The sequence below is a fragment of the Sus scrofa genome, chromosome 9 (genome assembly GCF_054392235.1).
Source record: "Sus scrofa isolate SSC_HxYL_T2T_F1_AM1 chromosome 9, Sscrofa_HxYL_maternal_Yorkshire_Landrace_v2.0, whole genome shotgun sequence".
NCBI classification, from domain to species: Eukaryota; Metazoa; Chordata; class Mammalia; order Artiodactyla; family Suidae; genus Sus; species Sus scrofa.
In genome coordinates, this window is record NC_139391.1 from 77,424,389 (window position 1) to 77,441,572 (window position 17,184).

The 17,184-nt window shown below is 43.2% G+C and overlaps 2 long non-coding RNA genes across 5 annotated transcripts in view; both read right to left on the reverse strand.

Annotated features, from left to right (window-relative positions):
• CDK6 (cyclin dependent kinase 6) overlaps positions 1 to 11,349 on the reverse strand; it is a 249,728-nt gene extending 238,379 nt beyond the window's left edge. The window contains exons 1-2 of one of the 4 annotated variants that reach the window (XR_002347034.2): positions 11,257 to 11,349; positions 7,872 to 8,468 (exon numbers count right to left, since the gene is read on the reverse strand). This is a non-coding gene — a long non-coding RNA (cyclin dependent kinase 6). Of the gene's footprint in view, positions 1 to 7,871; positions 8,469 to 8,580; positions 8,743 to 9,762; positions 9,974 to 11,256 lie in introns of those variants that run through there. The other 3 variants (XR_002347036.2, XR_002347035.2, XR_002347033.2) reach the window with 3 other exon arrangements.
• Positions 11,350 to 14,528: 3,179 nt separating this feature from the next.
• LOC102161391 (uncharacterized) overlaps positions 14,529 to 17,184 on the reverse strand; it is a 150,699-nt gene continuing 148,043 nt past the window's right edge. Inside the window, exon 4 of the long non-coding RNA XR_014815786.1 lies at positions 14,529 to 14,689. This is a non-coding gene — a long non-coding RNA (uncharacterized LOC102161391). The remainder of the gene's footprint in view (positions 14,690 to 17,184) is intronic.

The window sequence follows — 17,184 nt, forward strand, 5'->3', positions numbered from 1 at the left end:
CTAAATATAAGGCATGACACTGGAGTTCCTGTTGTGGCGCAGTGGTTAACGAATCCAACTAGGAACCATGAGGTTGCGGGTTCGGTCCCTGACTTTGCTCAGTGGGTTGAGGATCCGGTGTTGCTGTGAGCTGTGGTGTAGGTTGCAGACGCGGCTCGGATCCCGAGTTGCTATGGCTCTGACGTAGGCCGGTGGCTACAGCTCCGATTTAACCCCTAGCCTGGGAACCTCCATATGCTGCGGGAGTGGCCCAAGAAATAGCAAAAAAAAAAAAAAAAAAAAAAGGCATGACACTATAAAACTCCTAGAAGAGATCATAGGCGTAATATTCTCTCACATAAATCATACCAATGTTTTCTTAGGTCAGCCTCCCAAGGCAGTAGAAATAAAAACAAAAATAAACCAATGGGACCTAATCAAACTTACAAGCTTTTGTACAGCAAAGGAAACCATAAACAAAACGAAAAGACAACCTACAGACTGGGAGAAAATATTTGCAAATGATGCCACCAATGAGGGCTTAATTTCCCAAATATACAAACAGCTTGTACAACTTAACAACAAGAAACAAGCAACCCAACTGAAAAATGGGAAGAAGACCTAAACAGACATTTCTCCAAAGAAGACACACAGATGGACAAAAGGCACATGAAAAAATGCTCAACATCACTAATTACTAGAGAAACACAAATCAAAATGAAAATGAGGTACCACCTCACAAAGGTCAGAAAGGCCGTCATCAAAAAGCCTACAAATAACAAATGCTGGAGAGGGTGTGAAGAAAAGGGAACTCCTACGTTGGTGATAGAAATGAAAATTGGTGCAGTCACTACAGAAGAGAGTATGGTGGTTTCTCAAAAAACTAAAAATACTGTTGCCATATGATCCAGCAATCCCACTCCAGGGCATACAAACAGACCAAAATGTAATTTGAAAAGATACATGCACCCCTATATTCATTGCAGCACTACTCATATAGCCAAGACATTGATACAACCTAAATGTCTATCAAAAGTGAATGGATAAAGAAGATGCGGTACACATACACAATGGAATACTTCTCAGGCATAAAAGAATGAAATAATGCCATTTGTAGTAACATGGATGGACCTAGATATTATCATACTAAGTGAAACAAGTCAGAAAGAGAAAGATAAATACCATATGAATCACTTACCATGTGGAATCTAAAACATGACACAAATGAACCTATCTACGAAACAGAAACAGATTCCAAGACAGAGAGAACAAACTTGTGGTTGCCGGGGGGAGGGGGCTAAGGGAAGGGTGGATTGGGAGTTGGAGTTAGTAAATGCAGATTATTACATATAGAAGAGATAAATAACAAGGTCCTACTGCGTAGCACAGGGAACCATATTCAATATCCTGAGATAAACACAAATCAAAATGAAAACGAGGTACCACCTCACAAAGGTCAGAAAGGCCATCATCAAAAAGCCTACAAATAACAAATGCTGGAGAAGAATATAAGAAAGTATATATATATAACATATATATTATATATTTATTATATATGTATATAATATATATTTATTTTATATATGCATATAATATATATTTATTATATATGTATAATATATATATTTGAATTACTTTGCTGTACAGTGAAAATTAACACAACAATTAAACCAACTAGGCTTCAATTAAAAAAAGAAGCAAGGGTAAAAAGAACTGCTTAGGCATCTAAAGGTTTTTATGCTACCTAGTTTTCAAGTATGATGATGTTTATTTCACCAAATGGGTAGAGGATGCCAGAGTCACACCATGTAATAGTTCACTCATCAGATGGGAATACCAAACATTTAGACTTTTTTACCAGTTCTTTGTCTAAAATGAATTCAACATCATTACCTTATGATTTAACTACATTATTTACCCACACTATTTAACTATAGTTATTTAAATGATCATAGTTATTACCCATTTCCTTAAAAGCAAAATTTAATGGATAATCATCACACTTTTTACAGATTGACTTCAGTAAGGCATGCTGCACAATTCAGGAATTTCTTGAGCTGATAATGTCATTTGTTCCTGGCAAACCATCACCTTTGTCTACATACAGTTTCCTTTTTCCAAACTAGAAACATACTCACTTGAGTTGACTTCTTCCATCAAACAAAAAGAATTATTTAAAAATTACTACTCAGATTTTGGAGTAAGCCAACAACTTTAAAATGGCAATGATAGACAAGCTGTTTGACCTCTGGCCTTTCATTTCTTTATCTACAATATAAAAGGGTTCAGAGACTTCCAAAGTGTCTTCCAACCCTAATATTCATGAGTTTCCAATGACACAGTATAAATATCGGATGTTTTGTTTTGTTTTTGTCTTTGTCTTTTGTCTTTTTAGGGCCACACCCTTGGCATATGGAAGTTTCCAGGCTAGGGGCTGAAGCGGAGCTACAGAATCGAAGCTACAGCTACTGGCCTACACCACAGCCATAGCAGTCCCAGATCCCGAGCCGCCTCTGTGACATACACCACAGCTCACGGCAATGCGGGATCCTTCACCCACAGGGCAAGGCCAAGGATCGAACCCACAACCTCATGGTTCCTAATCGGGTTCATTAACCAGTGACCACGACAGGAACTCCGGATGCTTTGTTTTTAAAAATACTCCTAGGAAATCATCAACAGTGAGGTATACATACATATATATATATGTATATATACATACATATATATATATATATACATACATATATATATATGTATATATACATACATATATATATATATACATACATATATATATGTATATATACATACACACACATATATATATATATATATATATTTTTTTTTTTTTTTTGTCTTTTCTAGGGCTGCACCCGTAGCATTTGGAGGTTCCCAGGGTAGGGGTCTAGCCAGAGCTGTAGCCACTGGCCTAGGCCAGAGCCATAGCAACAAGGGATCCGAACTGCTTCTGCGGCCTACACCACAGCTCAGGGCAACGCCGGATCCTTAACCCACTGAGCAAAACCAGGGATCGAACCGGCAACCTCATGGTTCCTAGTCGGATTCATTAACTGCTGAGCCACGACGGGAACTCCAACAGTGAGGTATATTTTAAGGGATATTTATTTTTATCAAGGAGTCCATTTTCCTAGATATCCATTTACCTACATCTTAAGCATAGATTTTCAAGTCATACATGTTTCCTCTAAGAAGCCATTTTCTCTTTAATAGAGAAATTCTAATAATTTCATGGTAGTAACAGTTGTGTAAAAAGGATACAGTGCAATCAATGGCAACAATTCAGCACTACCAAGTTCTTCTGCAGGAACAAGGAATGGGCAGAACATCTTTGTGAAATTGTGTATTTACTAAATAGTCTCCATAAATTGGAAACTTTTCAAGGAACTCAAAGAATGAAGGACCAAGCAATATTTTTAATATACACGGAAAAGACAAACTCCTGCTTTTCCTTCTTTCGCCCAAACAAGCTCTAATGAACATATTATTTCCCTACAAAATAACACTTTTATTCAGAAGGAGTCCTGTGAACTAACCCACCTGAGGTCTCATCTTTATGCTGCAACAAATCATATGCCATGTTTGTTCTACTCTGCTAATAGTTAAATTTTCCTAGAGAAACCATATTTCTATTCTTTTTATGATATATACTACTGAGGTTTTTTAAAGAGAAATGGGAAACTCTCCTTGAATAATAATTACTAAGTTACATGGATTCTTCGATGTTTTTTAAAAAGGCAATGATTAAATAACGCTAATATCAATAATTTAAAATATTCAGAAGCTACAAGTTTATTCACGGAAATGCCATGAGTTTTAGTTTCTGAACCAGTGAATTCAACTTGAATTTGAATTACTTTTACTGATGCACTAACAACTTTAACCTGTGGAAACAATACTGGTAGGGCTTACCAGTGTCTCTAGAAGGACACCATACTGTCATGTATTGGGGTCATGGTGATCATCTTACAACTTCAAACACAGGGGGTATTACCTGACAGGAGTAGCCAGCCATGATTCACCCTAGGATCTTTCCCAGCATCTAACCCCATGACTTATAAACAGTGGATCCTTCCTAAATCCTCGTGGCATAAATGAAGTGCAAATGTTCATATCTATTAGTTACCTGTCAATATCTTCTTGTACACATTTATTTCTATGTCCCTAAGGTGAAATTTAATCCTCAAAAAGCATTTGATTCTGATTAGTGTTTTGGTTACCTAACTGCTCCATCAGCGCATTCATGGTAACCAAAGTATCACAAATGTTACTTGTTCTAAGAAAGTGGTTAGGTTAAATATGGCAAAACAAGGCAGCAGGAATAAAGAGAAGTGAATTCTTAAAAAGATAACTGTTCATTCCATCACAAGGTCAAATTCTCTAAATGTAGAGACTTTTTCTTTCTTTCTTTCTTTCTTTCTTTTTTTTTTTTGGTCTTTTTTGTCATTTTAGGGCCTCACCCGCAGCATATGGATCCCAGGCTAGGGGTCTAATCAGAGCTGTAGCTGCCAGCCTAAGCCAGAGCCACAGCAACACCAGATCTGAGCCACGTCTACGACCTACACCAGAGCTCATGTCAACTCGGGATCCTTAACCCACTAAGCGAGGCCAGGGATGGAACCCACAACCTCATGATTCCTAGTCGGATTCGTTAACCACTGAGCCACGATGGGAACTCTGAGATTTTTCGACTTGTTCACTGATGTCCACTTCTAGCAGTGTCTGGAAAATAGTGGGCCCTCCAGAAAGAGTTGGTGAATAAACAGATTGCTGATAAAACACATTAGTTTATCTATATACATATATTTAGTTCAGAATGTAAAACAAGACTCATTTGTGGAGTGCAGAAGCTCCAATATAGGTTTGTACTAAAGTCTAATTCTAGCAAAGGCTCCAAGATTGGAATTACCAACTGTAAAACTGCAAGTAAATTTACACCCCCCCAGACACTGACTGGCTGATCAAGGCTGGGCCTGGGAAACATCAAGCACAGGTGAGCAAGAATTTCAAGTCATTTATCCCTGTGCAGTGCCACCAGTAACAAGACAGCTTGTCTGGCAAATCCATCAAAATTAAATCTTAAACTTCTGAAAAACTAATAAGTTGATTATGCTCCTTCAAGCTTAGAGGCTTTAACTCTCTGTGGGATGAGCCTATAATTATGATCAATTACTTATGACTTGAAGGCACTTATAAAGGCATCTGCCCTTTTAAGAAACCTTTAAAGAGCCAGCCATTGGACTGTAAAGCTGCTCCTGTGAGGCAACAATAAATCACGGGTTTGGGGCCCCAACTTTGACAACTCTTCCTTGGAAGGAAAGCATTTGTTGTCACCTGTCCTTGATTTCCTGATCCTGCCTGAACAAATGTCAGTATCCTTTAAAATCTGAATTCCTAAGCAAGTCATGGGGGCCAGTAATTGCCCCAAGGCAGAAGCAGAAGAGGAGAAACAGGAAGGAAATAAAATGGAATGGAGAGCTGCAGCTCGTGAGGATGACATCATCAATAATTTTCTCAAGTGTCACTGAATTTCATGGCATATGACTGATGGTCTTTTCTGACAATCTACACTACAGGCTCATTATATTCAAGCAGCTTCTTGGTTCCAGAGCCTGTAATGTCTGGGTTTGAGTATGATTTATCCTATAGGAAAGGTCAGGTGAACTGATGCCTTAGTGGGAACTTTCTCCATGGCAAGGGCCCCACCAATCTGCCAGAACACAAGTAATACTTGGACATCTGAAACACTCTTAAATGTACAAAGTATTCTCATAGACATTATCTCAGGTTCTCCTCACCATTCTTAAAAGGTAAGGTTCATCCTCACCTCTTAACAGGTAAAATGGTTTTAGAAAATGATGCCTTTATCTTCCATTCCTAAGTACACTCTTCTAAAATTTTTCTGTACAGAATGGAAGACATGGGTCAGTTACAAATCTATAAAGACACCAATCTCAAGAGGATAAAATCAAGAGAATAAGAGGGATTAGCCAAAAGCTACTAGCGCCATGGCAAAAACAACTTTCCTCTGTTGCGAGAATAAATTGTGCTTTGTGCTTTGTAAAGGAGACTGTTATCCAGGGGTGCCTCTGTAACCCCTCAACAATTGGAAGAGCATGATTTTATTTACATATATGATAAACATCCCTAATTGGATACTATCCATAGGTCACAAGCAAAATGAAACAAGAACTCTGCACCTACAGCTCCAGCGGCGGCAGAATTCATCCTCTGCAAAGTGTCTAGGTAGCTCCTCTAGAAAGATAACGAAGTTACAGGGGACAAAATGTACCCTTCCCTTTGCCCTCCAATATCAGAAAGACTCCTCAAAAGGGTTTTGTTGTTTTTCGGCAAAGAAAACCTAAACACAAAGGTTATCTATTGCTTTTATATATGTAACCCCAACTTCCTAAAACACTCCTTTTCTTAGTCTAGTGATCTTTTGTCCCTCTTTTCTTCACTGGCTAAAGTAAAGGTTAAATGGGGTCCTATCTCCGTAGCTGTTTACTACCTTACTTGTGTATTTATGATTCTTTGCTGCCTTCTAGGCTGATTCTGTGTCAAGAACAAAGCACCACACAAATCACCCAGCCTGGGAAGAGAAGACAAGCTGAAACCTCCCAGGAAGATTCTGTAGACACTTGGGCTCCCTGAGTCTGTAGAGGGACTTGGTATTTCAAAGGTCAGTCTTGGGTCTCTCTGCTTTGATGACTAATGTTAAATTGTTTGACTTTTTACAAAAATATTTAGCTGTGCTTATTTAGATAATTTCATTCACAGCACACATACAGTAGTGAACCCATATTTGTTGAACAGAACCCCTAATCGGATGAGAAGAAAGGAAGAAGATCTCAAGACCTCCTTTTCCCATTATCTTAGGAGTTAACAAAGGTAAAAATCACGTGGGAATTTGTAGACGTTTCTGAGCATTCCTCTTCAACTTAAAACTATGCACCTCTGTTTTTAAAAAAAAAAAAAAAGGATGACACACCACACAATGTCAAACACACAATGGGTAAATTCCAGGATCACTAAGAAAACATCATTATCCTAAGTCACACACATTTTGGTTTAATACTGGTTACCACAAAAGTGAGGCCTTAAAAAACTGCTGCCTCTCCACCCACTACCACAACCTACACAGGGAAGGACAGAACATTTAGAATTTAAAGATTCCCCATCTTGGACTCTCATCTAACCTTTGGGAGAAGCAACCTAAGAACTATGCTGGCCCAGAGACAGAGAGTAATACAAATAGGTAACATTTTTGAAAGAAGTTTTTTTAAATGACACAAACTGGGTATCAGCACTGACGCTCTTAAACCAGGAATCCTTATCATTATGTAACGTTAACAGAGAGAAAATGTAGGTGTGACTGGCAAAACTAGTCTTAAAAGTTTCTGCATTTTTAAACGTTATTTATCCTAAGCTTCACCAATAAAGTTTCCTTCCCACCAATTATCACCGTTTCTTGCTTATTTTCAGTATCAAGAATTGCCCTAATGGCCAAGGAAACTATGCAGGGGCTGGAGGGGCGCGTCTCAGGTTGGCTTGTTCTGTCCCTAAAGGGCATCCATCTTTCCGGACCCCTTTCAGGGTAGGCGGGGAGAAAACAGAACTGGCACAGCAGCGGGGGTGCCTGCGCGGATCACGTTTTCTGACTTGTCTTTCTGCTCGCCGTCTGGCAAGGTCACCGGCTCTGGCTCCTGGCTCTGTTGACAAAACTTACTCTCACTCTGTAATATCAACGGGTCGCGACGCAGCTCCCCAGCCACCCCCTTCCCAGCATCTTGGTAGGCCGGAGGTTCTCTGACCCGGCCCTCCCAAGGCGCGCGGCTCCCCGACGGCGCGGGCGCCGCTCCACGGCTCACCTGACCACGTTGGGGTGCTCGAAGGTCTCCAGGTGCCTCAGCACCGCCACCTCGCGGATGGTGGAGAGCGGCATGCCCTCCTCGCCAGTCTGCACTCGCACGCGCTTTAGCGCCACGAAACGGCCTCCGTTCTTCAGGTCCCGGGCCTTGAACACCTTCCCATAGGCGCCCTCCCCGATCTCCGCCACGCACTCGTACTGCTGGTCGGCACGGCTCAGGCTGTCCTTCTCCATGCCGCCCGGACGCCGCCCGGCGCGGCGCCGCTAGGGCGGGCGTGGGGCGCGCTGGGTTCGCTCGTGGCCGCCGCTCGCCTCCTCCGGGACTCCCCGGCCCGCTCCCTCGCGCGCCGAGACTCGGTCTCGCTCTTTCTCACCCCGCCGACTACCGCGTTCAGACTCTGGCGACCGCCGGGGCTAGATGGAGCGACCTCCCCGCGGGCGGGCGCAACCCTGGTGCCGCCGCTGCGAAACTCCGCCTGCCGAGTCACCGAGAGAGCCGAGCCCTCCTCTTCCCTCCCCGAAGCGCAGTCTTCTGCACAGACACCGAGGCGATTACATAGTCTTTGCCCGAGCGCGTCTCAGTCCACAGTCATTCCACCTAAAAGAGGAGACGGGAGGACAAGAAGAAAGTGTAATCAGACATCCCCGGCGCCTTCCTCGGGGTTCCAGTAGACGCCCCTCCTCCTCCTTCACGAAGCCCCCATCGCTACCCTCCGCGAGCTCCTGCCCTCTCCCAGGCCGCTTAATCCTTCCTGGTTCCTTCGAGAAAAGCGAAGTTACTTTTCTTTCCCTGCTGAGCTGGAGCCGTCTTCGCGCCGAGAGGTTGCAGGGGCCCCTCGGGGATGAGCGCGGGGCGCAGGACGCAGTGGAACGAGAGGGGGCGTGCCGAGCAGCCCAGAGTGTGCCGGGAGCGCGGGGGAGGGGAGGCGCCGGGCACGTCAATGTCACGGCTTAATATTTATTCCTATATCATTGTGTTGCGCTGCTACCCTCTCCGCCTGCCCAGGCCTGGACGTACAGGGAAAGGGGCTCCTGGGGTGTCGTGGGACGTTTAGGGGTCGTGGAGAACCTGGCGTGCAGAGACCGCGAGTCCACCCGTGTGGGGCCGCAGAATGTGGGTGGGGGCTCCCCGGACCCTGTAACCCGATGCTGGGAGTGTGCGAGAAGGGGTGGTCAGACATCTGTTCCGAAATTGTTTCCTTTCTTTCTACTTTCAGTTTTTCGACGAAGAGATATTTAAAAACCACTAGCACACACAAATGGTCTTTTTGGGGCAAAGGAGACTGGTTGGAAAGAGAATTCTTCCTCTGACTCGGAGGACCTCCCCGGTGGAAACCCATCAGGTCGGGGAGGGCTGGGGCTCCCGCTACTTGGGGGTGGGTGAGGGATGGGGCCCCGAAAGGGGAGTAGCCCAGGAGACCCTAAGAGTGGGAGAAAGAGGTGTTTGCAGCACTTTGCTTATCGTCTCCTTGGAGAACAACTCCAGAAGGAAGGCAGCATAACCGTGACTCGCCTTGAAATTTTCAACCGACTGAAACCTGAGCAAAACTTAGACCCCCCCTTAAAAGGGGGGGTGGTAAGTGCTGAGCCTCCAGAGCAAAGTGAGAAGAGGCTGCACCCTTCGGCCAGGACTCGCGAACCCTTCCCCATTCCCAGGGTCGCCCCCAACGTAGGTAGCAGAGGTGGCTGCTCCATTCCCCTTTCGGCTCAAGGCCGGGTCGAGTCAGCAGCCAGTGGCCCCCCGGAATCCCCACAACAAAAGGGGGGGTTTCCTTCCCCTTGAGCTGCCATCCAGGGCCTAGGGAACCTCCTCCCCACTGCTGTTTTGGCCTCGGCCGGACATTCGACACTCCCGCCGCGTGTCCGAAATTCCCGGGGCACCTCGGAATTACCTGCCCCGCCACCGCTGGCGCCCTTGCCTTCTGCCAGGAATTAAAGAAACAAACTCTACAACCCCCACAGTATGCAGGCGGAGGGAACAGCAGCGAAGACAGAGTCCTTCACACTCACTCTACTCAAAACTCTCCTTAAAAGGTGAAGGCGAAGCCTGGGGGGAGCCGAGGAACAAGCCCCCAGAGCCAGCACCGCGGTCTGAGCCAGGACAAGGGCCACACAGGTAGCGCAGGAGCAGCCGCAGACTGAGCGGCCCGCCCCTCCCGTGGCCCCCCTCCCCGCCCCAGTCCTGCCCGCCGCTCAGCAGCGAAGGAAGCGTCGGGGACGTCCCACCCCCGCAGGGAACTGAGCCCGCTGCCCCCGCCTGGCCCCGCACCGCCCGCCTCCGCTCTCCCCCCTCGCTCTCCGGACGGTCGGCTCCGGCGGAGAGAAACGGGAGCAGCAGTGCCTTTCCCCCCCGCTCTCCTCCACTTTTTTTTGTTGTTGTTGTTGCTTTCCCACGCTGGCTGAATGTGACTTGACCCCATTTCAAAAAAGTTTGACATAGTGCTTCAACATTTCCGCATTCCTCCGCGACTACAAAGGCTGCAGCCGCCTCCTTCTGCTTTCTGTCTCTGCTCTCTGTCTTCACACTCAATGAAATCCTTCATGTGCCTCTCTCCAAGCCTGCCAAGCACCGCAAGGGTCGCCACCAGCGCAGCGACAAGAGGCCGCACCGGGGACCACGACTCCCGCGTGTGCGCACACGCAGATGCTCCCACGTGCACAATGACCGGCGCAGTGCTGGGCCCGAAGGTGCTCACCCGGGGCGTGCATTTTAACTTCAATATTTTAAATTAGGAGAGTAAATTGGGAAACCAAAGCAAGCGTGCATCATTGCGGGGCTCCCAGCCCGGGCGCCGGGCGCCTGCGTGCACTCCTCTAAATGTGCCTAAACGCCCGCAGTGGTTGCCAGCAAAAAGTCTGCGTTAACATTTATCTCACGGTGGGAAAGGTGAAGCCCCCACCCACAGGGTCAGCGAGATGGAGGGCGAGCTTTCGTGGTGAAATAAATATAGGGCACCCAAACATCCCCCCGCATCGAGTCTCCAAAAGCATGCACTTTAAATCCTAAATGTGGGTTATTATGTGAGTTTCCAGGTGGAGTTTGAGTTCCGTTTGAAGAAACCGGATAAGAAGTGTTTGTGTGGGTGTTTGTGCGCAAGGCTATGCGGGATCAAGCACAGGATCTCGGCGTTAGGGGGGTGTCCCTCGTGTGGGATATACCCCTCTTAGCCAGATTAGGAGAAACTTTTGCGCCCCCAAACTGGCCCCCGTAACAAGTCCGCCTCGGGTTGTAAGGGGTTAACTAAAGTGGATTCCGAAAACCTACCACCCCTCCTCCGCACCCGTCGCCCCTACCCACCCTCGCTTCGGACCCCCGCCAAGCCCCGAAATCTCCCCTGGGGACCCCCCACCCAGCAGCCCACCCACCCGAGAGCACAGCTCCTCACCTGATGGGCCTCGCCGCTTCGGGCTTCGCGAGGGGGCTGCGGGTGTCAGTACGACCTTCGCACGTGTCCACCGCGGCGCGGAGCAGGTAACTCGGCTCGGAGGAAGAAGTCACCAGCCCTCTCTCCGGCGAGGGGGTGGGCACTGCGGCGGAGGGCGGAGGGACGGCGGAGGGCGCCGCCCGCGCCGCTCGCTGGGGGCGGACGGGGGCCGCGGGGCTCCGGCCCGCGCTAGGGGCCCGAGTTGGGGAGGCGGCGGAGGCAGCGGGGCGGGGCTGGGGGGCCGGGAGGCCGACTCCGCCGAGACCCTCCCCGCCGCAGCTAGGTTGGGGGCTCGCCGCGCAGTGGCAAGCAAGTGTGCAAATTAAAGCCTTCCGGAGAGAGGGGAGGCGGCCGAGACCCGGCTGTGCTCGGAACCTCCTGGCCCCCTAGCTCTCCGCTCCGAGTAGGGGGCGAAGAAGGGAGGGGGGGAGTTAAATGAAAATTTCCGGCTTTCACTGCCACTGGAGTGGGGATCTTGCGACTAAAATAAAAGGCGTGAGAGGGAGAGTGGAATGTGTCGTCGGGAGTCGGTGGAGTTACCAAATCCAGGGTCGCCCGGAGTTGGGGTTTTGACAGAGTGAGGTGGGGGTATCGGCAGTCTATGATGCAAACGGATGGGAAAAACAGAACAACCAACAGTAATTATGAAGGTCTGTAGGGAGGGTAAAAGCGACACTTTCCAAGAAACTGAAAAATCAGACCAAAAAAATAACTCTTCTCTATTAAAAAAAAAAAATTGGCAGGACGCCTTGTAGAAAAGAAAATACTAATCTGTCCAAAGCACTTTTCACTTTCAGCATGAACTGCATTTGTTTTGTTGTCCTTCGCTTCCTTTCGGCCTCACCAAGCCCTATCTCTTCCTTTTGGACAGAGAATATGATTTGGAAATTGTCAGGCACTTTTGTGGTTAACGATCTACTTGATGGGGCTGGCCGGTTCACAATTATTAAGTGGCTAGCAACTGTTGAGGGTTCACTGAGGTATTTCTGGGGAGCTAAGAAGCCTAAAATTGATTGTAAATAACAGAACTGCAAGATAACACACACACACACACACACACACAGAACACAATTCGGTGGGTGCTCAGTTGAAATGCATTATTGGAATTCTGAAATTTGAAACCTTGTAAGAATGCATATTTTACCTGCTGAGAAAACCTGAATACAATTATTTCAGGTGAAAATGAGATTTTGGAGAAAAAGAAAAGTCTTCTAGACTTTCTACAATGAAGTAAAACAAACCTTAAAATAGCTGTTTTTAGGAAAAAATTTCAGTATTGTCCAAAATCTCTTTCTGTAAAATACTTGAAACTTTTTAAAACATCTTTAATGCAAAGCCTAAAAAATTTTATTTATTTCAGTGCTCTGTGGAAAAATTAAAACCCAACAAAATTCTGTTGGAATTGAAAATATTATTCTATAAATCTTTTTTGACTTTTTGAATTAAACCGTGTTGCTAATTTCATAGTACATCAAAATTTTGCCTTTATAAAATTAATTCTATACTGCAGTGTGAAGTAACAAGTTAGGTAAATAAAAACTGTTGCATTTCCATTGGCAAATATTTTGCACTGAATTATAATAATTTTTCTTAAAAACTAAAAATGAATAATTGTGGTTTTTATGCTCTAGATAATTCATAAAATATACTTTGTCCTTAGAAGCATATCTTCTAAAATGAAATCCAATTTCTGAACAAAATTCTGTTCAGATAATGTGTAAAATTATCTACAATATCCTATACCTTATAGACTTAAGAAAGCAAATTGCTGGATTTTGTATTTATATACAATACTGGATTATTACAAATCACCAATTAGACTTTAAATGAGGAACAAATGGGAATCCTCCATTTTGATAATTGCTCACACTTGTCAGTGTTTTTTAAAACAAGATTTACTTGCTGGCAATTAACACATTTATGTAATTCAGAAATAACTGTCAATAAATAGTCCTAGGAAACAGCAAATGATTCTAAGAATTTGAGTAAATAATTTGTTTAAAAATATTAAGCTATAGTATCTTTTAAATTAACAGAAAAAATGTCTTTCTACACTGGGTTGCATTTTTAATTACTGGATTTGACAACCACCACAGATGGATTAGAAGCTCCATGATTTAGATTACCAGATCACTTGGGCAATGTCTACAACAATGAAACTTTATTTAATTACATATGTTAATACTGAGTGCTACCTCTCTTTATGTCATGTGCTTACTCTGATACTGTTAATTTATCATTGGTCACTCTCCCTGGTTATGGATCACATTAACTCCAAGTTGGTTAAAACTTGAGATCAGGAAGTTTTACAATGGATTGCATAAAATTAGTAAACACCAGATTGTTTTGTTTATAGATAACTTCCTCTGTGGGTAACAGGTTATCATAACAAAATTTGCGCAAAGTTTATAAACTGTGAACCCAATTCCGACTCCTTTGTTTAGGAGTATTCGATGAATGAAAACATGGCATTCAGGATTTGTGCCCATATTTTCACACCGCATCTCCAGTATTCTAAAGCTGCAAATCATCTTAGAGTTTTTAAAAAATTGGAATTCATGGAATTATCTCTAGATATGATGTTGTAGCTTACCTTAAAAGTTTTCTTAGTGTCACATAAGAGATATATTCTGTGTGTGAACATTTTATATCAAATATCTGTAAATGTTTTCACTAAAATAAAAATATTATTTTAAATTCTGGTCTATAATTTATAACACTTTAAGAAATGAGAAATTTATTTAAAGTTACTAATTGTATAATGTACATCTAATTCTAAATGATCTCTGATTTCTATTTGCCATTTGAATTTATAAAATACATGTTCCAGAAACTCAGAAATGAGGTTTTACTAGAATCTACTACACAATAACTTTAGAGATCCATGTAAATTTATACTTTTTGTCTGTAAGCTCTCCTGTTTATCATTTTGATTAAAAAAACTTTTCTGAATTAGTAATTTTGAAATCAGTTACCCTCATTTTTAACTTGATTTATATGTGTATGTGAATATTACATTTGTTGAGTAACTACCACAAAAAACTATTATTTTAACAGAAAAAGCATAATATAATGCAGTGCATCTGAATGCATTCCCCCACCCAATTCCTCCCCACACACCGCACTCCCCCGACACACCCTGGCCCCAGAATTCCCAAAGTTTTTTTTCAGGTTTTCTTTATAATATTGAAAATGTGCTAAATATCCTAGGAAAAATCAACTGAACTACCAACTTTTTCAACTGTAGAGTTGTGGACTTAATTTTATTTAAGTTCAATCTTCTAAATAAATTACTTCCCATCAACTTGGAAATGATCTGGGTTTTCCCCTTCTGGTTGTTGCATATGAACTAGTGCACAGCATTGGAGCAGTGGACTTGAAAAGACTTTGATATCTGCAGTGAGGAAAAGAATACATGAGTTTAGTAGCTTATAAAATTTAAGGAGAAGAACGAAACATTATTATCTATTAAACATTCCGTTTTCATGGAATGAAATTATAATTATTCCTATGCAACATGTCAGCACTATGTTCATATTTGTATAACTGTCATCATCTTTTCTATTTTTTCCCTTTTGATAGACATTCATCTTTTTCCTTTGTGTATGCATATGTGAAAACTTGTATGTTCCTGGCATATTGTCGTGACATGTTTGAAACATGTTCTTAAGATCCTTTCATCATCTGCATTAGAATTCTGAGTAATCAGAAAAATAACTACAAAAATACACTTACAAAGATGGTGATAAGTCACATTGAAATACCTACATTTCTCTTCCGTTTATAGTGTCCTGTACTTTTCACTGACATCCTACATTTCTTTTCCAAGATAATACCTGCATCTCAACTGCACATATGGCCTAACAATTATGTCATAATAGCTGCCTTTGGTTGAGCTAAAAGGTGTGTGCGTGTTTTAAAGAGATCATTCAGATGAAGCAGTGAAGGACTAACAGTGTGGGCGAATGATGATAAAGCAGGATCTGGGAGAAAGGAGGATAAAGAAATTCACCTGGGAGAACCTTCTGTGAATGGCTTGGTGGCAGGGATACATGAAGAAAGCACATACTGAGGTCGCAGGACCAAGAGATGTTCCTCAGTGCTCTACATATGGCATAGCCAGACAACCAGGTTCTTTCAGAATGAACAGCATTCTATGTCTATCCTGTTATGCAATGAATGAGACTGCATAGTGTATGTGTCCATATTCATGGAACTCTTATGTTGTCTCATTATGAATGTTCCCTGAAAAGAATATAGAATGGAACTCTACGCAGAATTCTCAGAATGCCTAGAAGAAAGTACATAATAGCACAGTTCTGTAGATCAAACCTTTTACTATAAATGAGAGGATCCCATTTTTATTTTTATTTATTCTTTAATTTTTTTAATTAAAAAAATTTAAGTCTTTTTGTAAAAAAAAAAATTTCAGTATAGTTGATTTACAGAGGATCCAGTTTTTAAACCCTACTATAAATTTGTTCAAGGTTCCTCATAGCTTCCTATCCCCAATACCTAGCACAGTAACTGGCAAATATTTTATATCCAGTAAATGTTTGTCAATGAGAAAGTTGACTTTGTATTCTTTATTCCTTCTTTTTTGAGACAATCTATTGATTTCCTTCAGGGGGATATATTAGAATAAATTTTATACAATCCTACCAAAATTTAAGGATTGGTGTGCTGATTTCAGGATCCCAGAAACGCGTCTCCTCTACCATCTGTTCCTTTCCCTTTTAGCCCTCTTCTCTAAATCCTACAATCCTTCCAAGGCCCAACTCTTCCTTAAAACCTGGGAGATATCCTCAGCTCAACATCATCTTTGCTTTAACTTCTTGAGGTCATCTGCCTCCTACCTTCCTAAAACCTTGATGCTCTGCTATCTACCACCCTGAGATCCCGGAGAGCATCCACTGTGCCTTGCTCCCCTTGGCAATGTCCCGGCACCTGGCTGTGGCATCTGGCAACAGTGGGTGGTCAATGAACGCAGCAATGGCTCTTGTCTCTCTTCATGCGTGTTACTGAGTCAAGCAGGGACAGAGCACACTGGAAGATGGTGATATCACTGGAATAACATTTGCAAGTCAAACGGTCTTCCACTTTGCTCTAAGGGATTAGAACAAGGTCATCCTGCTACTTTGTGTGGATTTGTTACCTTTTCTCTTGTGTTGCAGATATTAGTCATTTAAAACATTTTTGTCTGAAAGAAAACATGTTGAGATAAATTTCTAAATTTGTCTGAAAGGCAAAGTCTAAAATCTTATTCGAAAGAAAATGTGTTTAGATAACGGTCTCCATTCCCTACCCCTGAAAATTCTGATTCAGTGATTTTTCTTTGGAAAGAACAAATACTAAACTCTGAGGTAAATTAGATTCTGTGGAGCCCAGAAACTGGAAAGGCTACTAATTTTATATGCCAATATCCTTAATACCTATGTGAGTGTCTCCTAAAGGGCAGAATCCTTGATCTCTAAGTCAGGAGCTTGTGTTTTATTCTCAGTTCTTCCCTTCTCAGTAATAATTCACTGTCCCTTCAGGGAACAGATATTTAACCTTTCTGACCTTCAGTGTCTATGCCTATTAAACGAATTTGTTAATCATTCAGGACGATGTTATGAAAACAGTTTGGAGAGAGGCAACAAAGAGTTTTACCTTTGCAAGAGAAGATTCGAGAATGTAATGAAGGTTGCTGGTCCCTGTGAAAGTTTACGTGAAGTTGGCTACAAACTATAGGTGTGATCTTGGGCAACATGCTCAACCCCTGGGCCTTAAGGTCCTTGTCAGTAAAAATGATGATTGGACCGGATGATTCGTATGGCTGTTGCAACTTAAAAATGCTATAGTCTAATCCAGCATGCTGTGCTTGGCACCACCATGATACATCTGTTT